This window comes from Vitis vinifera, chromosome 9 (genome assembly GCF_030704535.1).
Source record: "Vitis vinifera cultivar Pinot Noir 40024 chromosome 9, ASM3070453v1".
In the NCBI taxonomy this organism is placed as follows: Eukaryota; Viridiplantae; Streptophyta; class Magnoliopsida; order Vitales; family Vitaceae; genus Vitis; species Vitis vinifera.
In genome coordinates, this window is record NC_081813.1 from 12,137,250 (window position 1) to 12,161,288 (window position 24,039).

The 24,039-nt window shown below is 30.8% G+C and overlaps 1 pseudogene; it reads left to right on the forward strand.

Moving 5' to 3' along the window:
* Positions 1–16,062: 16,062 nt before the first annotated feature.
* On the forward strand, positions 16,063–18,199 carry LOC132254278 (serine/threonine-protein kinase ZRK1-like; annotated as a pseudogene).
* The last annotated feature ends 5,840 nt before the right edge of the window (positions 18,200–24,039 follow it).

Genomic DNA, 24,039 nt, shown 5'->3' on the forward strand with positions numbered 1-24,039 from the left:
TAATTCCTTTATATATGACATGCTTATTCAAACAAAGAAAAAAACTACTAATAGTTTTTTATAATAGTTACATGATAATTTATAAAATAAAAACTCGATCGACATCTGGAACCATTCTATAATATTTTATAAAATAAAAATGTGTTTGAAATTCTAAAGTATTTTTAACTTGTTTTCTATATTTTTAAAATAATTTTTATAAGTAGTGTTTTACTTTTTATCATTCTTTATATTTGTATAATTATTTTTTTAAAATAGCACACAGAAATCAAGTGAGAATAACTAAAAAATATTTTCAGAAAAAAATAATATTTTTTGTTTTAATAAAACATGCGTCTTTTGTTTCATGATTACCTAAAGTGTTTCTTTATTTTTTTATTCTAAAAAATAAAAAATTGTTTTTTAAAACAATTACCAAATAGAGCTTAATTGTTCATTTCACACTTCTTATTTTCTATTTTCACACTTCCCATAGTCTTATTAGGCTACTATATAATTCCTTTATATATGACATCCTTATCCAAACAAAGAAAAAACTACTAGTAGTTTTTTATAATAGTTACATGATATTTAACCGTTCTATAATATTTTATAAAATAAAAATGTTTTTGAAATTCTAAAATACTTTTAACTTTTTTTTATATACTTTTAGAAATGTTTTTAAAATAAATTTTATACATAGTGCTTTAATTTTGATCATTCTTCATATTTATATAATTATTTTTTAAAAATAACACACAGAAATCAAGTGAAAATAACTAAAAGATATTTTCAGAAAACATCATATCTTTTGTTTTAATAACACAAAACCGTTTTTCGTTTCATGGTTACCTAAAGTGTTGGTTTATTTTTTTGTTCTAAAAAAAAAGAAAACTGTTTTTTTTTAAAAAAAATTACCAAATAGAGCTTGATGGTTCATTTCACACTTCCTATTTTCTATTTTAACACTTCCCATAGTCTTATTCGGCTGCTACATAATTCCTTTATATATGACATGCTTATCCAAAGAAAGAAAAAACTACTCATAGTTTTTTTATAATAGTTACATGATATTTAACCATTCTATGATATTTTATAAAACAAAAATGTGTTTGAAGTTCTAAAATATTTTTAACTTGTTTTCTATATTTTTAAAAATGTTTTTAAAATAATTTTTATACGTAGTGTTTTACTTTTTATCATTCTTCATATTTGTATAATTATTATTTTTTAAATAGCACACAGAAATCAAGTGAAAATAACAAAAAGATATTTTCAGAAAACATCATATTTTTTGTTTTAGTAACACAAAACTGTTTTTTGTTTCATGGTTACCTAAAGAGTTCCTTTTTTTTTTTGTTTTGAAAAATAAAAAATTATTTTTCAAAACAATTACCAAATAGAGCTTAATTGTTCATTTCACACTTCCTATTTTCTATTTTTTAAAACCAAAAACTTTATTAAAAAAAAAAAGAGCATCTTTTACAAAAAGTATAATTTTAATTTTTTTTATATATCAATTATTTTAAACAATTTATAAAATTAATACTTTTTAAATATGAGTCTTTAAGAGTATTTGTGTCTTATGCTGAAGTTAATGTTATTTTCGGATTTTAAAAAATAAAAAACAGAAAATGTATTGAAACAAATGCTAAATTTTTTGCTCAAGTTTAAAATGCTTGAAAATATTCTAATTAATTTTTAAAAAACTTTATAAACTCAAAGTTTACTTTCCAACAACACAATGATTCAGTGTAGATTTATAGGCTCTAAGCAGAAATCCTGAATCCTACTTTATAAAAATGAATGAATTTTCTATTTCATAAGAATTTGGGAATATTATTTTATTTTAATATCTTTGTCCTTCCAAATTATTCACATAGTAAAATGAAAATTCTGACTCCCTAAAATTTTGAATTTTTGTAAAATAAAAAATATTTATAATTAAATGTAGTTGACATATAAAATATAACACTTACTTTCTATATTAATATTTTAATAAAATTGAAAAAAAAAACTCAATAAAATATTTTATAAAATTTATTTAATAATTTGTTTTTTTATCGTTATTTTTTATACGACCATTATCCTAATATTGTTTTAGCTCTTAAATAAAAAAAAATTCAAAAGATTAATAAATATAACATCACTTATTAAAGGATCAAAATTATACAAAAGATGTAAAAGTTTTTACTCTAATTAGTTTAGAATACTTCAAATAGAATTTTTTTTTTCATTTTATTTATTGAATGGAAATTTTTATAAGGTAAAATTAATCATATGTTTTTTTATCATGATCATGGATGGAAAAGTTAATGTTAAATCCTTTTGATGAAATTGGTATAATTGCTAATTCAAGGTTTGGATTAAGAAGAATTAATCATTTATAAAAACCTCAGGTGAATTAAAATGATCATATATTTGCATGCTCTTAATGATATTATCCTATACATGATATATGTTGCATTTTTCCAAAATGTCTATGTTATCTCATTCTCTTATAATATTTTCAAGTCATACTTTCATTTGGAAAATGCTCTAAATGTGAGCAAACTTTTATTTGACAAATGTTTTCAAATGAAAAAGGGGGATTAGGGTTGTAAAATGATTTCATCTTGCATGTTTTTATGAAGAATGTTTGTATGTTGTGTTCATATTTATAAAATCATTTTTAGTTGATATCATTATTTCTTCACTATACTTTACTAAGACTTTTTATTGGTGACAAAAAAAAAAAAAAAAAAGGGAGATGACATATTGCTAACTTGAGGGAAAAATAGTACTAAATTGTTAATATTGTTATAGCAATCATATCAATATTGATGTTATATACAAAATAACCATATACATGCATGCATCTTGTTTGTTATATTGTCAATTATTAATTACTCTTTGTACTACTTATATTTAATTTTATTATTTTTTTGCACTATATGTTAATATACTCCTTAAAACTCTTAAACTTGAATACATTCTAAAAATCAAGGAGCATATATTAGGGGAAGGTTTATTTAGCAACTTTGGTTTTGCCATCAATGAGAGATTGTGAAACTAAAATTTAGTTAGTCTCAATTTTAATGATAACAAAATAAAGTTTGGAACTAACATTTTATTCTTGCTATGTTTAGACATGAAGATTTTCAAAGTAGTAATCACAAAAATAAATCAAGCCAAAGGAAAATTAACAAAAAGGAGAAAACCTCAAAAAGAAAATCAATCAAGATCATTTTTATAGGATTCATTTATAAGGTTATTGGTGCACTAGGATTATACATTTTATTTTTACTTATGCATTGAAAATTATCTAAGTGCTAATTTTTTTGAATTCTTTTATAAATTGGATAACAAAATTGAGTTGAGGAAAAACCTAAGTGTTAATTTGGAATACTCTTTTTAAAGGTTTTTCAAAGGTTGAAGAATTATTAGTCGAGGTTTTTCGACCTTAATCTAGTCTTAAAAATATGTTTTTATTGCAAGTAGTTGAGATATAGGGAAACCAATTAAGGGGAGCAAAAATGTTCAAAACTAGCAAAACCTTGTTGCAATTGGTCTAAGCTAAGCCTCAACTGGTTAAGGTTAAATCTCAATTGATTGCATAATTGGTTTACCCAATGAGGCAATGGTAACCTCAATGGTCAGTATCCCAAACTTTGTCTAACAACTAGTTTAGGCTTTTAACTTTTATATATTTAAAGACTCCAAACTTCATGTATTGATGGGGAACAATTCTAAATGATTCTTAAATATTATTTGAGTCTTGGAGGAGTGTTTTTAGAGTGTATTTGCTTTCAAATTAGTAGTTCATTTTAGTGCATCATTCAACCCTAATTTCTTTGTAATATTGCACTTGAGCAAAAACTGTAAACTAAAAATCCTTTCTTCATTTTCTATATCTTATGAGGGTGCTTTGGAACCATAATTCAAAGGGAAGAGTTTGGAAACTTTCTCTTGAAAGACTTGTTCTAAAGGGTACTTGAAACCATAATGCAAGAAGGTGCTTGGAGCCATAAGTCTAAAAGGGTTTATTAAAATCATAGTCCATTGTAAAGCTTGAAGGCTTAGGTTAGAAGCCATGTTAGTGGAACCTCTTACTCAATTAGGAGCTTGAGGAGAGTGGATGTATGTAGGGTTACATAAAACTACTATAAAATCTTGAGTTTGCATTTTTTTCCTACTATATATATTTATTTACAAATTGTTCTTATATTGATTTTTATTATATTATTACTTATATTGTCACTTGCATTCTTTAAGTTACAATTTGTAAAAGTGATTATCACTATATTCACCCATATCTCTACAATAATAACCTTAGGTTGGTACAACTACAATCCTAACACCTATGAAAAATATATTTTAGATAAAGAGTTTGAAATCTACACCATTATAAATTCAACGATGAGAATATGATGTGTACTTTCTTTTTTCTTAGTTAATATATAGACATTCCTTTTCTAATGTCCCAATAAAGCACAAAAGAATTACTTTCCCTTGAGTTTGTTTTATTCATTCTCTCTCTTGAATTTTCCTTATTTGGTGTTCTTCTTCTTCTTTTGATAGAAAAACCTAAAGAATCTATAACTCTCATATGAATACCCTTACGATATTTAAGAATCCCCTAAGCCAAGTTCTCTAAGATTACCTAAATATTGGTGTTCATAATAGTTCTAATTAAGGTTTTCCATATTTTCAAAGTTCATAAGGAGCTTTCTTGATAAAGGGTCTTAATAAAATATGATTTAATATATGGTAAACGATATTAACAGTTTCTGCCCAAAAATTCTTTGGTTAATCATTTTCATTTAGCATGATTCTATCCATTTTTTATGAAGTTCTATCTTTCCTCTCAACTGTTCTATTTTGTTAAAGAGTTCCAGGAGTTGAAAAATCATACTCTATCCCATGCTTATTGCAAAATGTTTCAAAATCATAATTTTAAATTCTCTGCCATGATTACTTCTTACACAAGTGATGATAAAACCTTTTTCATATTGAACTTTTTGCAAAAATTTGAAAATGCTTTAAAAAACTTCATTTTTATGACTTAAGATAAAATCCAAGTGGATCTAGAAAAGTCATCTAAAATCACATAAGCCTAGAATTTCCCTCCAAGACTTGAAATCCTAGAAGGTCCAAAATGATTCATGTGCAAAAATTCCAAAGGTCTTGAAGTAGAAATAAATTTTTTGTTTTTAAAAGAATTTTTTATTTGCTTTCCCATAGAACATGTTTTCACAAACTTTATATTTTTCAAAATTAATTTTGGAAAGCCTATAACAAGTTCATGTTTATTGAGTTGAGAAATGAGGTTCATGTTAGCATGTTTCAACCTCTTACGTCACAATCAACTTTGATCTTGCATGGTGGAAAAGCATTTGTCATGACCGTTTTATTTTTTAATATCAATTGTAAAAAAATTTTAATTTCTATGGCCCATGAAAATATTTTTATCATTTGAATATCATTGATGATGCATTCGGATAATTCAAAAATCACTTTAAAATCTTCATCACAAAGTTGGCAAATACTTAAAAGGATTATACTTCAAATTAACCATCAACAAGTAAAACATTTTCAATAAAAAAAATAAGTGAATTTATGAACATTTCTATGTCTAATGATGCCCCTTTTTGCATTATCTCCAAGGTTTACGAAACCACCTTTCTTTTTTTGTGATTATAATAAACTTAGATTGATTTTTGATCATATGTCTTAACAATCCACTATCCAAGAACCATTTGTCTTTCTTATGAGTCTACAAAATAAGTCCAGATGGTTTAGGTACTCATATCTTCTTGGGACTTCCTTGGGGGTTAGTGCTCTTCACCTTTGTAATCCCTACATTTTTTGTACTAGGAGTAGTAGCATTTTAAGAAGATTTTCTTCAAGGGACAAGTGCTACTAATGTGACCTCTTCTACAAAAGTTGCAAGTGATGGAAGGACTAAACTAGATGCCTCTTTAACAAAGTAGTTTTTAAAATATTTTTTTCATTCTTAATGGCTTATGGTTGAGTCTCTTTTTATCAAAAATATATTTTTGACTAGAAAGTATGATATAAAAAGTTTTTTGTTCGCAAGAGAATTTTGAGAGAAAAGAGACTAACTATTAATTTTTCTTTTTCAATTCCTCATTTTTTTTTTTCAAAAGGAACCTTTGCCCTCTCAACTTCTTAAAAGATTTATTCTAAATCATTAAACTCATTTTCAAAATATAGGATTGTTTTTTTTTTTTGGAGAGTCACTTTTCAAACCATGTTTTTTAGGATCAATATAAAGTTCTTCAAAGGATTCTCATCATTCTTCGTAGCTTCAATTAGAGTTTACCTCACTCTCTTCTTCAATTTCCATTTCATTTTCATTTTCTTCTTCAATTGACTCTTCTTCACTATCACTCTATGTAGCCATCATTGCCTTTTTCTTTCCCGATCCAAACCTTTTTTCCTCATTTGCCAACTATTCCCCTAATTTGACTTAGATCTTGATTTTTCCTTCTAAGAATGTGCATGCAACTTTTTAGTTCCTTTTGGATAGAAATGTAACTTTGTTCAAAACAATTAGCTTTGGTGATAAAAGGAATCTCTTGGTTAGGCTTATGCTGATGTAGATGGAAATTCATTAAAGGGACCAACTAAATTGAATTTGACACAGTATAGAAAATTTTTTTTAGACCAAGGTCCCTTCTTTGCTACATGTTTTTTTTTTTAATAGGGAAATCATACTTGATATGGTCGAGTTTCTTGCATTTACAACAATTAATGATGGAAAAAACTCGAATCTCTCCATTTCTCATGGCCAAATTAGATTAGGAACATGCATAACTAGCCTAGGCTTTTTAAATCCTATGCATACTAAATAAAGAACTTGCATTTCATCTTAGTAAACCATTCAACCCTAATTTTCTCGTATTTTATTATGCTAAAATTGTGAACTGGCTATAGGAGTTTTATTTTTATCAAATCTTTTCTTGTATACCTCGTGAGATGGGCTCAAGTATGGGGTCTCACTTGAGAGAAAAATTCAAGTATGAGGTATCACTTGGAGAGTTCAAGAGTAAGATATCTCTTGAGGAAAATTGTAAATATCTATTGGAGCTAGTTAATCCAAGTAAATCTTGAAGGCTTGGTTTGAAAACCTTGATATAATGAAACCCCAAGGTTAGGATTGAAGTTAGAGGAGGGTGAATGTAGGTTGAGATTGGGTTAAACCACTATAAATTTTGAGTTTGTATTTTTCTCTTTCTTACTCTCTTTATTTATTTACAACTGCTCTTTTATCCATTTTTATCATATTATTGCTTATATTATCACTCGTATTCTATAATTGTTATATTTGCAAAAAGTAACCACACCTTGTTTCCCTCTCTTGTCCCCCACCGCCTTTCTAGGGTGATTACCTTGTATTGGTGTAGTTAGAATCTTAACAAAAGAGATAATGCTTTAAAAGATAATAAATAATTATAAAAAATTAAATTAAATTATTATTTTAAATGGGCAAAATGTTTATGATTTTTTTTTACCATATTCCATGAGTGTTTTTATATATATTTACTATTCAAGAAGGGTAGTTTGACAAAAAACTTATTTTCTTTAAATATTTTGAAATTAATTTAAATTATATATAAATATATAAAATGACATAAATACTCTCTATCACAATTATTTTTACAACTTCTTCTCTTTATCCCTCTATCATATCTCTTTATCATTAAATGTGTCTAAATCATACCTTTGTTTATAGAAAAAATGTTAACACCATTGATACCATAAATTATTAAAAATTCTAAAGATAATTTTTTTCAAATTGATAGTGTAAATTGAAAATAATTAGATGAGATGAAAATAATTAGTAATAAATTTTTTATAATACATTTGAAATGTCATAAATAAATATAATACAATCCTAAATTTACAAAGTCAATTCATAAAAAATATTGATCTTAATCGCAAAGAGAAAATATCAAAGAGAAGACAATCATAGTACTTGGAAACTCTATGCTTCATGAGATTGAGGAGAAAGAAGACCAAAGAGAAAGCAATCATAATTGTGAAACCAAGGTTTGGTTAATCTTGATTTTGATGATAACAAAACAAGGTTTAGAACTAATGATCATATTTCAAGTGTGATTAGGCAAGACGACTTCCAAAGTGGCAATCCAAAGACAAATCAAGCCAAGGAGAAATCATGAAGAAGAAGACCACCTCAAAGAGAAGAGTTTTTCAAAACGAAAGCTTCGTAAGATCTCTTTGTAAGGTTGTTGGTGCACTAGGACTTTCATGCATTTCATTCTTTATTTATGCACCAAAATCATCCAAGAGTAATATCGTTTTAAATATCTTAAGAATTGGATGATTTCATGTTTTCAACTAAAACCTTGTGTTAAATGATTTTCAAACTTGTGTTAAAAGGTTTTAAGTTGAAATAGGTTGAGTGTTGAGCCAAAAATATGGCTCAACCGGTTTAACCGGTCGACCGGTTGTGCTCATCCGGTCGAGAACCGGTTAAGGGAGGCCAAAAAGTTTCTCTTTCTCCCAGTGGCCTTCTCTCCCGGTCAAGGTTGAACCTTAACCGGTTGAGGTCCGGTTGAGGCCCAACGGTCACTTTTCATAACGGCTAGTTTGGCTTTTTTCTTCTATAAAAAGTCTCCAATCTTCATTGTTTCAAGAGCTTGACCTTCCCAAATCATTCTTGATTATATTTGAGCCTTGGAAGAGTGTTTTTGAGTGCACCATTGTTTCATAACTTGCATATCTTTAGTACACCATTCAATCCTAATTTCTCTTGTATCATTTGAGCCTAAAGTTCTTTTACTAGGATTTTTGTGAGATCAATCTTTGTATATCTTTGAGAGGAATTTTCTCAAGTGAGGGGTATCACTTGAGAAGTTGTTCAAGAGTGGGATAACTCTTGAGAAGTGTAAAGGGTGCTTGGAGCCAAAAGTCCAAGAGGGTGAATTGGAATCATAATCCAATTGTAAAGAGATTGGAAGCTTGGTTGAAGCTTCAAGATAGTGGAACCCTCACTCGGTTAGGAGGTTGAGGAGAGTGGACGTAGGCAAGAAAGTGCCGAACCACTATAAACTCTCGTGTTTGCACTCTCTCTTCCCTAACTCTTTTAAATTATATGCAATTGTGTTTTTTTTTGTTTATTATATATTTGCATATAATTATCTCTTATTTTTGCATAGTTTAAATTTGTGAAAAAGAGACCATCACCCTATTTACCCCCCATCTAGGGTGATTACCATAGTTTGGATTAGCCTCAAATTCCTAACAATAATGTTGGAGAGAGTATTGGTTGATACTATAATAGTAAAAGAGAAGATAGTAATTGTGAAGATGAGTTTTAATCCTTTCATGATGCTAACTTGCGCTATTTGTGAACTCCATAAAACCAAATAAAATCTCACAATGAGAAAATGAAGCAAGAAAATAGAAATAGATGAACTCTATAAAACCAAATAAAATCTCAAAATATGAAAAAGAAATAAGAAACAAGAAACTAGAGACTCAAAAAGAGGAAATGATTTTTAAACTTTGTAAATATAAGCCTACAAGTTAAGAATAGGGGTCTATATATAAGAATAGAATTCTTAGCTTTTTAGATGGGTGTCAACTCAAAAGACATCATTAGCATAAGTGGGGACATAAAATAGAGTGTTCAACTAAAAATATATCATCATTTTTATTGATGGAATAAATGAGGATATAAAGAAGAATGTGAACTAAAAAGATATATAAGACATAAAACAGAGTGAGAATTGAAATGACAGAGGAGAGTGAACTAAAAAGACATCCTTATTTTATTGATAGTTCTTTTAGGCTTTATAGATTACTTAAAAGGATGTAAGTGGATATTAGGATGATAAGACCATTTTAGGGGGAAAAAGTCTACAAACACTTCAAACATTTATATATAATATTAAATTGATATAATAATAAATACATGAAAAATTAATTCAAAACAATGGATATTTATATTTTTTTATTTTTAAAAAGTCCAAGAAAATAATGTTTATGTAAATAGTGTTTTGTTGAGTAAATTAATTAAATGAAACATAAATTATTATCACTTTTTTAGATAGGAAAAATTATGCTATCATGAAATATTATTATTTTAATTAAATCATAATAATATTGAAGATAAACATTATCTAAATCAACTTTTTAGGTTGTTTTATAGATTTACATTTTTAGAACTAGAAAAAAAAAATCACAGATTTTTTTATTGAGAAATTTCAACAATAATTTTTAACTTTTCATGTTAAAATTATTTTAATTAAATTATAATATTTTTAAAAAAGAGAAACACTATCTAAATTAATTTTCAGGTTGTTTATAGGTTTGCATTTTTAGAAATGGAAAAAGAAATTAATCATATATGTTTGTTATAAAGAAATTTTGGAAGGAGAAACAATTTTCTTATTCAATAAATAAATATCATTTTTTTTTCAAATTGTCATTGAAAAAAGAAATATAGTAGCTTAATTTTTAATTGAATAAAATAATGATAGGATACAAGCACATATAAGTGGGGTGATAAAGGTATTTTAGGAAGAAAAAAAAAAAGTCAACAAATACTTTAGTTTTTTATATATATAATATGGATGAGTTAAATATCACACCATTATCAATTAGGTGAGATGTTATGTCAATATGAGTTAATCGTGATGGAAATGAACTAGTGACAAGTGACCAAGTTCAAATGTAATTGAGTTATAGACCTTATGGTGGTTTGTACAATTGTTGTGGGATGTCTAATCACTTATTCTCTACTTTGGTTCTTTTATTTGGATTTTTTTTTTAGTAGTTTTTAAGGGTGCTTTTATAAATTTAAATTTCAAATTACTTTCTAAAATTTTATAAATAGATTATTTTATTGAGTTGTAATGGTCACAAGAATATAGTTATCCTAAAGCCTTAGTTCTCCAACTCTCAAGCTTGGACAAATGATTTTGATAGATTATTTTAATAAAAAAATGTATCTCCACTAGCCTCAATACAGGGTTGGGGTGTCCCCTAAGGAGCAGGAGGTGTTGAGTCGATGATGTGAAGAATTTTGCAAGTCCTTATCAATATAAGACTCTAGGGAGTAAGAGTATCTTGATCATGTAATTTCATGTATAATTCCTTTCTGCTTGTGGATTTAACCCTTGGCTTTTTACCTCTACAAAGTTTCTAGGAAAGAAAATTTTCCACATTATATCTATTGTTTTGTGGGATTTGGTTATCTTATACTCATTATTGAAACAATTGAGATAAATGATATTATTATAATTCAAATAATAGTTGAACTTTAAGGACAACTTGCTTAGACTATTGACTCACCCCTCTACAGGTAATTCTCTTAATCAAGGCTTGATGTTAAATTTTAAAAAGATTATTCATACTAGTTAATTCTTAATCAATGAAGTCACAAAGAGTTGAAACTTCAATTAATTGTTCTTCTTTAATGGGAAAAAACACCCCCAATGGAAGGTCTAGATAATTTTTTCCTAAAAATAAGGTAAGAGACTCTAGAAAATGTGAGTGGTTATCTCCTATGTTTGTTGATAAGAATGGTAGGCATGGACCTGCATCCCCTTAGCCTCCAACGGTGAACCTCTTTTGTATTTTTCATTTATTTGCAAAAACAAAACAAAAAGCATTTACGCTATTATCACTTGCATTATACATTATTTGGGTGCATTAGGACTTACACAAAAAATCAAGTCATTGGTTTCTTGTAAGTAGATAAGTTGTTCACAACTAGTTCATTAAGCAATCTATTTGAGGTTATAGTTGTACACATTGGACAAGACCTATGCTAAGTCATTTACATAATTAGCTATTGGGTAGTCATGACTTCATCAAGCTATTATGCCGCATGAACCCTCAACCTTAAGAAAATATTAAGCTAGAGGTTTTTGGTGGTTTTGAACCTACAGATAGACTCTTAAGAGGTCATATAGTCCTTATAAATTAGATTACTATTGACTAAGGCAGATGACAACAGATATTCTTAAAATAAACACCTTGATAAGTCATGAGTTTGAGATAGTGTGTCCCCATGAATAATTCTAAGGACATGTGATCATGAAATCTATAGCCTTAATAATTCCTTTAGTGAAATTTAACATATACTCTTAGAGAACGAGAGTCATTGGGTGGAAGATTACTACGTTTACAAGATCTTTAACAACTTCAAGGCTTTCTACATTAATAAGAAATGATCAACATATGCCTATGTTGATAATTAGATGGTGTCAATGTATCTTAGACCTATGTTGACACCTCGATCAATGATGCTAACCCTTGTCATCAACATAAGTCAATGTTGATGGTGAAATACAATAAAAAAAGTCATCCTTCCTTGTAAATAAATACATATATATAGTTATTGTTTATAGAAGGGCATGGAAAAATACATATTTGACAAAATATAATTAGATGAGTTAGCCATTACACATGATACCCATTTGCCTCCCTAATAATATTCATTTGTCTAAGAAATGGGAAAGGAAGTGGGGCATTAACTTGACAAGGATAATTTTGAGCTGCCACATGATTAAAATCTCCATCTTCAATAAGGGTGCCAATAATAACAATATTTCCTTTTGTACCCACCATTAAATTGCATTTTCATGATTGTAAAAGTAAAAAAATAAAAATAAAAATAAAATAAAATAAATCATTAAGATGATAATATATACAAGTTTATTCATAAATAAAATGTATACTCAATGATAGTATCATATTTTTTTAACATAGTAAATAATGTATAACATAATAGGTGGTTTGTTTTGTGGTAAGTCATCTCAACAACAACATTTTCAATTTATTTCCCCATAATCTTGATAATCCAATTTCATTCACATCTAATGTGGGAGGGTGTTGTTGGGGTCTTAACTCTATTTTGGACATCATTATGGCCACATTCTCTTTCAACTCATTCATCTCATTATTAATAAGGCTTATATGATAATGAAGATAGTTGTGATGTGTTGTATGTTGCCCTTTGGCCCTAACTTGACCAAAATGTGTAGGTGTATCCAAGGCATGTGTAACGACATTATTTGGACCATAGTATTTTATCCCCTTTTTCAAGCAATTCAACAATAACTCATCCCATAGCATGAAAATATAAATCAATCATTCTTATAAAACAATATCAATATCTACATGTGGTAGATTAAGCATTGTACTATTGAGCAATATAAGAAAAACAAATACTTAAAATTAAATTAAATTCATCATATATATAATTAATTAGGTAGGGTTTCATTACTTACTATTCTATCAATTATGAGTTGAGTAATGCTATTACATTGTCTATTTTTCCCTCAAGCCTTCTTTTATAATATGCTCCTATTTAATACTACCTTAGGACCCATTTTCCTTCATCTATTACACATTGGCAAATTAGATTCATTAGGCAATACCAGTTTTGAAGACCATTATAAAACCTCAACAAACATTTAATATAAACATATAACCTTATCATTCATTGACCATTTAGTGCTTCATCAAAGCATACCCCTTTCTACTAATATGATGATTATATATGCTCTTTGCTCATTTTGATTTTTGAATTTTTCTTACCTCATACAAATTACTAATTATTGTAGTTGAAAGAATGGAAATAAATTAGCTTGTCATGATACCTCAAATTGCCAAACTAGTATTTTAATTAAAGTATATATAGTGGATGGCTCTTTCAAAAGCTCTTTTTGATTTCAAAAAGGAAGAATGTACTTTGTGGTGAATTTATTCTTGAAAGTCTTAAATTTTATTCCTAGAGATATCATCAAATTCTTCCTACTCCATGAATCTATAGTGAAAGCACTCTAAAAGGTGAAATAAATTTATTAATGCATTTAAGTTGTAGGGAATGACTAAAGTTGCAAAAATATCAATTTGATGTGTGAATGTTACACACCTGAATGTAGTCCCACAACAATTTATCTTTCATTTCAGTATGCACATCATACCATGTTTTATGATTGTTAGAACCATTATACATGCCAAAACACTTAAGTAGCTTTTTAGATTTGCAAAATACTTTCTAATAAGTGTATCTCGAGCATTCTATTTGATAGGAAGCTTGACTCCTTTGCTTCTATTCTTTGTGATTTTAGGTTTAGTAGTCATCCCCAACCCCTATGTTTAATTAGGTTTTCATTTTCTTTTTCAGGAGTCATATCCATAGACTGACTATTGCACATGCACGCTCACACACACATATAGAGTATAATATCTTCAAGAGAATTTTATTTTCTCTCCATTAGATTGTTTTCAAGTCCGACCACTTTTTCAATAAAAACAAATCCTTTCTATATTTGAAAAATCTTATACTTCCATTATGAAAAGTTTCTCAAATATAATACACTTCAAAAACTAAAATAATCAATTAGGAGAGTTTTTAACTTTTAAAGCATTACAAAGATTCTTTTTAGAATAAAACTCCAGTTTAGAAATAAATGAAAAAAAAAAAAAAAAAATTTGAGTTAAAAAAGTCCTAAAAACCAAATTAGAAAACAATGGTAATTTTGATTCTAATTTTTAGCATTAGTAATTCTAAAAGCTTTACTGACCATACATAAATGCATACTTGCCTTGAATTTGATGACTAAAAATAAACCCAAATCCAAATATGATAAAGGCTAAAGTTGTCTTGAAACATATAAGACTTACGGAAGTAAGTCACATCCAATCAATAAGTAGTGGAACAAAATTGCCAACTAAAAAAAGTATATTATAATCTCTCTTTTGAAAATGTGACAAAATATGGAGATTACAATAAAGTCCCCCATAACTCTCATAAATCCTCATTGAACAAAGAAAAACATATCTTAGTATAGACAACTTATTATGTAGTGATGTCTACACACACTTAAACAGCACTTACGAAAAGCATAGTATGATAAAAAATATATTAAATAAATATAATCAATGAACTCAATAAACTTTTCTTCCCTCCACCCTTTGGCCCATTTTTTACAAAAAAAATGAGAAATATGTAAAATAAAAATAAAAATGAAGAATAACAAAGTAATTGAGGATGAACAATATACCAAATATCCAAAATTCAATCTAACATCTCTCAAGAAAACAAGGTAGCAAAAGATACTCCAAATAAATTGTTTTAAATCGCTTTATTAAAACTTACATATCTTTTATATGCATTTGTCATAGAATTGCTAAGATAGAATATTGTTTTGCTTTGGCATATTAGAAAACAAATATACAATAATCTATTAAGAGGAAGAAAGAAAGTGAACTACTTCACCAAGTAGGTCCACCAATACATTTAATGGTATGGAGTGTGCCAAAGCATTTTGGTCAGCCATTTCACCTTGTATAGCATCAGCATTGAGTCATTTATGGACGTATTCTCCATTTCTCATTCTATATTTCATGGTTGAGACTTTGGAAGGTTGTTATGCTGACTACGAGTACTCCAACCCACTACCTCTATAAGTACCATAAATAAAATCAATACTTTATTTCTATCCACTTTCTTCCACAATTCATCCGCTGTGGGTAATAAAAGAGAAGAAAAGAAGGTGAAAAAGCAATTATCAAAAATGGAAGTCGAAAAATAAAAGCAGAAAAAGTAGGGAAGTTTTTTATGAAGGAGATGAAGAGGAAAACATGTTAAGCAGGTTGTGATTATCTCTCCTCGATCACCATTCCTTTCCTTGCTAAAATGAAGTGTTCCTTATTTCCATCTTCAAGAAGTTCTGTAAGTCGTCTGTATATGTGTTTCTTGTTTTGTTATTTTTATTTTCCTTGAATTAACAACTCAATCATGTATTGAATTTGGTGACAAACACCAATGAAAAAGAGCAATTCTTTCTAAATAATGGAAGCTTGTTGCTAGGGCAACTGATTTCCTTATGTCATGGCAACCATAATCCCATCCGTACATTTTATGCCAAAGACCTCAAAAAGGCTACAAACAACTATGACCCATCTCTGGATTTCCATGTTACCGATTTTTGTCATAGTTGATGGTACAATGGTTCTCTAGAAAGCCGACCAGTTTCTGATATGAAGTTTATTGTAAAAGATCCCACTCCTGATGGTCTACTTTAATTGACTATCCGGGAAATTGCAATGGCAATATAGATGAGCAACCATAGAAGTGTGTTGAAGCTCTTAGGATGCTACTTGGAGACTCCAATTCCAACTCTAGTTTATGAATTTCTAGCCATGGAATGTCTGGATGATAGAATAGTACCTGATACAAAAGGGACACATAGCCAGCATTTGACATGGAAAACAAGGTTAAAGATTTCATTTGAGATTGCTAATTTCATTTCATATCTCCACACTGCATTTCTAATTACTACTCAAAAACCACACATTTTAGATACTAATTCTCATGAGTTTCATACTTTTTGAGTAGTAATTATGCCTAATATGCCCAAGTAATACATTGCTACCCTTGCAAGAGATACTAATGGTTTTTTGTTAAGTTTTGGAGATATATTAAGGTGATTTTTGAAGCATTGAGTGACAAATGAAAAATGGAATGGAGGAGGGACACAGTGTGGATGATGAGGAAGAGGAAATGCACTTGGACCAAGCTTTGGAGCTGAATTGAAGGTGGTGGAGGTGAATTAAAAATGAAGAAATGGGAGAAATTGAAAAGAGGAGTTGAAAAAAAACATGTTTTTCAATTTCGCATGAACATGCAAAATTTTCGCACAGTCATGCGAAATGAAACAGAATGGGCTTTGGTTGTAGCACACCAAGGGAAAAGTGAAAACTGATTTCGCACAGTCATGCGAAATGCTCCATGAAGACAAAATTCGTGCTGATGCATTCTCTATTTTGCACAATCATGTGAACTTGTTGGGGCTCGTGCGAAACCATATTTTCTCCAGATTCCTTTGTGAAGAAACCTTCAGAAGACCTCCTAGATGATGCCAAGTGTCCACTTGACCTTGGCCTATAAATAGAAACTTGATTAACTCATAAACAAACTTTTTGATACATTTCCTAATTGTAGAACTTTCCAAACTTCTTCTCTCTATATAATTCTATAATTTCCTTCATTTTCTCTCATTTTCTCGGTAGCCAAACATGTCTTGTGAGATGAAATCTCTAAGCATGAGTGGCTAAATCTCATTTTTCTCGGAGGAGGAAGGATCTAGAGGCAAGATCTATGGTGAATTAGAGAATTGAGTTTGAATTGAAAAGGTAATTTGATCCAATTGATTGATTAATTGAAATTTGGGAATTTTTCTCTTCAAATTGTCTTGAATGATTACTACAATGCAAGCTAAGTAGATTCATCAAATTCTTAATGCTAGTTTTGATGAGATTGAATAGTTGCATTGTGTGAATCATTGGAAGATAATTTAAGATGAATTAATATATGATTTCAATTGATCTCTTGGATTAAATGACCTAATTTGAAGAGAAATTAGATCTAGACCTAAAGCTAAATAAAAAATCGGTTTAGATGAAAATTTAGGTTTTCAATCTAACTTGATGAAAATTAGATCTCAACATCCATTCACCATGGAAATTGCTTTCTAGAAAATCCTAACTCCGAGAATTTCACCTCCTATTAATTTTCTTCTATTTTACACTTCATTTTCCTCTCAATTTGAAATCATTGTTATTTTGAAATTTTATCATGCATTTTCAAATCAATTTCACTTGATCACCATCATTTCTTATCATCTCATTCAAGCCTTAATTACCGAGAATAATCCATCCTTGTGGACGATACCTAAAAACCACTATACTACAGTAGTTTGTACTAAAACCACTTTTTGATCGGGTACAAGCTACTATAGAATAATGAATTAGGTTATAAATTTTGTTTTGATCCAATAAACGACAAAAATCTGAGCTATCAGTTTCCCAGACCCATGATCCATAGGGATATCAAACTTTCAGATTTTTTTTGGACGAGCATTTTGTTCCCAAATTGTCCAACCTTTTACTTTCTATAATCCTTCCCGAAGGGGAAACCTATGTTGAGGATTATGTAAAGGGCACGCTTGGATACTTAGCACCCGAATATTTGCGTACACAAATATTCATAGAGAAGATTGAAGTCTATGTTTTTGGTGTAATTCTACTCCAGATTTTAACTGGACAAAGGGCAATTATAATAGAGTCGGGTAGTATTGCGAGTTATGCCAGTCGTCATGTCAGAATCCATGGAATTAATGGGATTGTGGATCCCAAAATTCTAGAGGAGGGATCAGCAGGGATCCTCTAGATGCAACTATTCCAGACAGTCTTCCACCTTGCTGCAAGGTGCACTAAGAAAAGACCAACTAGCACTAAAGTTGCAAAACAACTCCAACGCATTCAGAAGATTGTTTCCTCACTTTTCTCTTACATTATTTGTCCAAAACGCTTTATGGGAATGTCCTCTTCTTTGGAATCTTATTGTAAAGGGATGTTGGGAATATCTGAGGATGATTTTGTGCCAAATCTAGCACAATTTTCTGAAGCTGCTACATAAGGGTTCATTCTAATCTCATTCCAGCAATATGTTGAGGACCACGACACTCCATCCATTGTAGGATATGAACGTAGTTGTGGGCAAATCTTGAAGACAATTATTTTGAAGATGCAGACCCTCCTAGTACCAGTTGGGAAACATGTAAGTGTCATAACACAATACTTACGTATGCAGTTTTGTATTACAGAAGTGAAATCTTGATGCTTTTATAAGAGATTGCAGGATACATTATTGATTAGTTATATTTGATAATACCTTGTACAAAATAAATATAATAACGACAATAATAGTTTTGAAAAATGAGAAAAAAAAAACCAATTTTATTTTTTATTATTAAATTCTATCACATGACTAACAAAGCAAAAAATTAGGGATGCAACTTTTGTTAAGATATGGACTCACACATATTTAACAATGGTATATGACTAAGCTATTCGCCTTTGATATTTATTTTATATCGGTTTTCCACAGTATGGGCCACCTTATGTGTAGAGCCCAAAGCCATCATGAGCCTTAGATGATGGGCCTAAGACTCGTGAGGCCCAATAGCCAAAGGGTATGGCCCCTAAGACAAGAGGGTATAAATCCATAGTGTGTGTCTGTTCATTTAGATGACATTAGTTTTGGAATAAATATAGATTTGTCTCTCTTCGGCTCCCATCGTCTGAGAGAATCCAGAAAGAGGTGGTGTCCTCCACAATCTTAGAAGATCCATACCTTGTTCAAACGAAATCAAAATGGACTCAGGTATGATTCACTCAAAATGAAGGCATATTTCTTCATATGATTTGGCATGAGATTCCTATGTAGGCATTCTTGGATTTATGATGGTTTTGTAAATAATTGGTATAAGAGCTTCGCCCATTTTCACCAAAACTCTTTAAAAAAATAAAAAACAACAGATAATAAATCTAGGATGTTCAAGCGTTCAAAATAGACGCAGTTTAGGCTTCATTCCGACGACGTTTTCAAGCATTAAAAGGATGTTGTTCAAGCGTCGTTACAGCCGCTGTTCAGGTGTTCATTTTAGGTGCGGTTTAGGCGACAATCAGGCACCTTCTCATGCTGGTAAGGAGTGCCGCTTTGGCGTTGTTGTTGGCTCCTAGCCACGCTACTCTCGGTGTCGTTGGCAAACAGAGAAGGTGACACCACCTGGAGGAGCGCCATTCTGGCACCACTTCAAGCGATCGGAGCAGCGCTGGACGCCACTCTGCCAGTCAATGGCGTCATGTTGGGGATCAAAAGGCGTCATTCTGACACCGTTTTGGTGCCGCTGAAGGGTCATGTTCAGGCGCCGTCCCAAGCGGCATTCAGACGCTGTTCAAGTGCGATTTGAGGGGTTGTTGGCTTCTGTTACAGGCGCCATTAAGGCGTTCGTTACAGGCGCCATTAAGGCATCCGTTACAGGCGCCATTAAGGCGTCCGTTACAGGCGCCATTAAGGCGTCCGTCACAGGCGTCATTCAGGCACTGTCCCAGGTGCAGTCCCACGCGGCGTTCAGACTCCCTCCAGGCGTAGTCTGATGGCGTTTCGTCGCCGGCGTAGTTCGAAGATGGTTCCAACGCCGCTACTGACGCTGCTGCGGGTTGGATGTTAGATGGGTCCCTTTTATAGCATCTGATATTACCAAGTTTTTTAAAATTATGCCATAATGAAGATGGAATAATCTGAGAGTGTCTATATTCTTTTTTTTTTTTGTGCTGTGGGAAATTTATATGTATGTGTTGCATGTGAAGTAATTAGGTATCCTTTTAATGTCTTATGAATCATGCATAAAATGGGCTACGTGAGGATTGCGTATTTACATGGTTTGTGCATAAATATATATATATATATATATATATATATATATTGTATTATTGCTTGTTGTATTTATGTTTAATATTTTAAGATAAATGAATTATGTATATTTGTTGCCAAAGTAACTTGTATTACGTAATTTTATTTATTTTGAAATGTGTAAGCATGTTATTATTGTATAAAATAATCAACCCAAAGGAGGATTATTTTTTATATAAAAATAAATAAAGTAATCATGAATATGTAACATATAAGGTTTATCTTGCATTCAATATGTTATTCCAAAGACAAACATATTGTTTTCAGGTTTTTATTGTCAATATTTATGAATTATTGTAAAAGGATGCCAATTACAAGTTGATATTTTCGTCCAAAGATTGAATATTGATGTTTGTGCTAGGTATCTTGTTGTATGTCCACATGCATATATATGCTTAAATTTTATTTATTCATGTATGTGTGATGTTTATATAACTGATTGTGAGCTTCATTATTATTTCAGCATCTTCTATATCTGCAAATGTTAATAACATTCTAGTGCTTAATGGCACAAACTTCAAGAAATGGAAGGAGCACATTATAATTGTGCTCGGGTGCATGGATTTAGACTATGCATTAAGAGTGGATCGCCCTTCAGATCTTACTAGTGCCAGCACTGCTGTGCAAAGGTATGCTATGGAAAAATGGGAGCGATCTAATCGCATGAGTTTAATGATTATGAAGCACTCAATTCCAGAAGCTATAAGGGGTGCAATACTTGAGGAAACCCAAGCCAAGGCATTCTTGGACCAGATAGCAAACCGATTCGCAGCAAACGAAAAGGTTGAGACAAGCACCATTCTTAGTAAGCTTGTCTCTATGCGGTATAAAGGGAAAGAGAATATAAGGGAGCACATTATGGAAATGTCTAATCTTGTGACTAGACTCAAGGCACTAAAGTTAGAGTTGTCGAAAGACATACTCGTGCACTTGGTCTTGATCTCTCTGCCTACACAATTCAGTCCATTCAAAATCAGTTACAACACTCAAAAGGAGAAATGGACTTTGAATGAGCTTATTGCTCAGTTTGTACAAGAGAAAGAGAGATTGAAACAAGAGAAGACAGAAAGTGCTCACTTGACTTCCACATCTTAGGGATTTGGTGCCAACAAGAAAAGAAAGAGGGACAATAAAGGAAAACAAGCTACAGTTTCTGAGACATCAAAGCAAGAGGTGCAGAAGAAACAAGATAAGGATATCACTTGTTTCTTTTGCAAAAAACTGGTCATATAAAGAAGACATGTACCAAATACGTTGCTTGGCGTGAAAAGAAAGCTACACTTCTCAACTTTGTTTGTTCATAAATTAGTTTAGTTGTAGTGCCTACTGACACTTGGTGGATAGATACGGGTGCAACTACTCACATAAGTGTCACTATGCAGGGTTGCCTAATGAGCCAAATGCCAAATGATGGTGTATGTGGGAAATGAAAACAAGGCTGCAGTCAAGGCTATTGGTATTTTTAGACTACAGTTGGACTCTGGATGTACTTTGGATTTGGAAGAGACTTTTGTAGTACCGTCGTTTAGATGAAATTTAATTTTTATTTCATGTTTGGACAAATTTGGATATTGTTGTTCATTTGGAAATGGAATGGTTAGTCTTTATCTAAATTCAAAGGTTATTGGTACAGGTAGTCTAACAGACAAATTATACAAATTGGACATAAAGGCCACTAATAGAAATGAAACCTTGCATTCAAGTAATTATGGCATTAAGTGAAAACTAACAAATGAGAATTCATCAATGTTATGGCACAAGCATTTAGGTCACATTTCAAATCAACAAATTCAAAGGCTTGTGTTAGAAGAAATTCTTGATCCACTTGATTTCTCAGACTTTCAAGTCTATATAGAGTGCATTAAAGGTAAACAAACAAATATGAGGAAAAAGGATGCCAATAGGTACAGTGACGTCTTGGAATTGATACATACGGACATTTGTGGTCTATTCCCTATAGCTTCTTGGACTGGACAACAATATTTTTTCACCTTCATTGACGATTACTAACGCTATGTCTATCTTTATTTGATTCATGAGAAATCTCAATCATTGGATGTGTTCAAGAATTTCAAAGTTGAAGTTGAGAACCAACTAAGCAAGAAATTAAAGGCCGTCAGATCTGACCGTGGAGGTGAATACTATGGTAGATATGATGGATCAGGTGAGCAACATCCAGGGCCATTCGCCAAATATTTGTTGGAGTGTGGTATCATTCCTCAATGCACCATGCCAGGGACTCCAAGCCAAAATAGTGTAGCAGAGAGGCGAAACCGTACTTTTAAGGATATGGTAAGAAGTATGATCAGTCATTCCACCTTACCAGAATCATTTGGGGAGAAGCTATCAAAACTGCAGTTTACATTTTGAATAGAGTACCAAGCAAAGCAGTAGCCAAAACCCCATATGAGTTATGAACTAGCAAAAAACCTAGTATTAGGCACTTGCATGTTTGGGGTTGTCCAGCTGAAGCTACGCCTTACAAGCCAAATGAAAAGAAATTGGACTCCAGAATAGTCAGCTGCTACTTTGTAGGGTATTCTGAAAGGTCGAGAGGCTTCAAATTTTATGACCCCTCAACTAGATCCTTCTTTGAAATGGGTAATGCTAAGTTCATTGAGGATGTTGAGTTAAGTGGAAGAGAACCATTAAGGAAGGTGGTCTTTGAAAAGGAATCTGTTAGTATTCCTACGACTGGACATGGTCATATTATGTTTGATGACACTATTCAGAATGTACAGTCGATAATAGAAATTCAAGACACACCTGAAATTCCTCTTGCTCAAGTTATGGAACCAATTTAAGTTCATGAAGAGGTAACTCAACAACCTCAAGAACCTCAAGTACAAGTGCCACTGAGGAGATCCACTAGAGAAAGGAAAAATACAATTTCAGATGATTAAGTTGTATATCTTCAAGACCATGAGTTTGACATGGGTCTAGAAGACGATCCAATTTCAGTTAGTCAAGTCAAACAAAGTTCTAACTTTGAAAAGTAGATAGAAGCCATGAAGGATGAGTTGAAATCAATGAAAGACGATGGTGTTTGGGGCCTAGTAGAGTTGCCTAAAAGTGTAAAACCGATTGGTTGTAAATGGATTTTTAAGACCAAGTGGGATTCAAAAGGCAACATTGTTAGGTATAAGGCATGCCTAGTCGCAAAAGGTTTCACTCAAAAGGAAGGCATTGATTATAAGGAGACCTTTTCATCGATTTCGTCAAATGACTCCTTTAGAATCGTCATGGCACTTGTAGCTCATTATGATTTAGAGCTGCATCAAATAGATGTTAAAACTGTGTTTCTTAATGGTAACATTGATGAAACTATATACATGGTGCAACCGAAGAACTTTGAGTCTAATGATTCAAAGCAACTTGTATGCGAATTAAAAAGGTCCATATATGGTTTAAAGCAAGCATCCCGACAATGGTACCGAAAGTTTGATCAGGTGATCACTTCATTTGGTTTTAAGGAGAACACCGTTGATCAATGCATATACCTCAAGTTTAGTGGGAGCAAATTCATTATCTTGGTACTATATATTGATGATATTCTACTTGCCAGTAGTGATGTGGGACTTTTGCATGAAACCAAGTGATTTCTATCTAGTAAATTTGATATGAAGGATCTTGGTGATGCATATTTTGTGTTGGGTATATAGATCTATAGGGATCGTTCAAGAGGTATACTTGGGCTATCACAAAAGGCTTACATTGATAAAGTGTTCAGTAGATTTGGCATGAGCAATTGT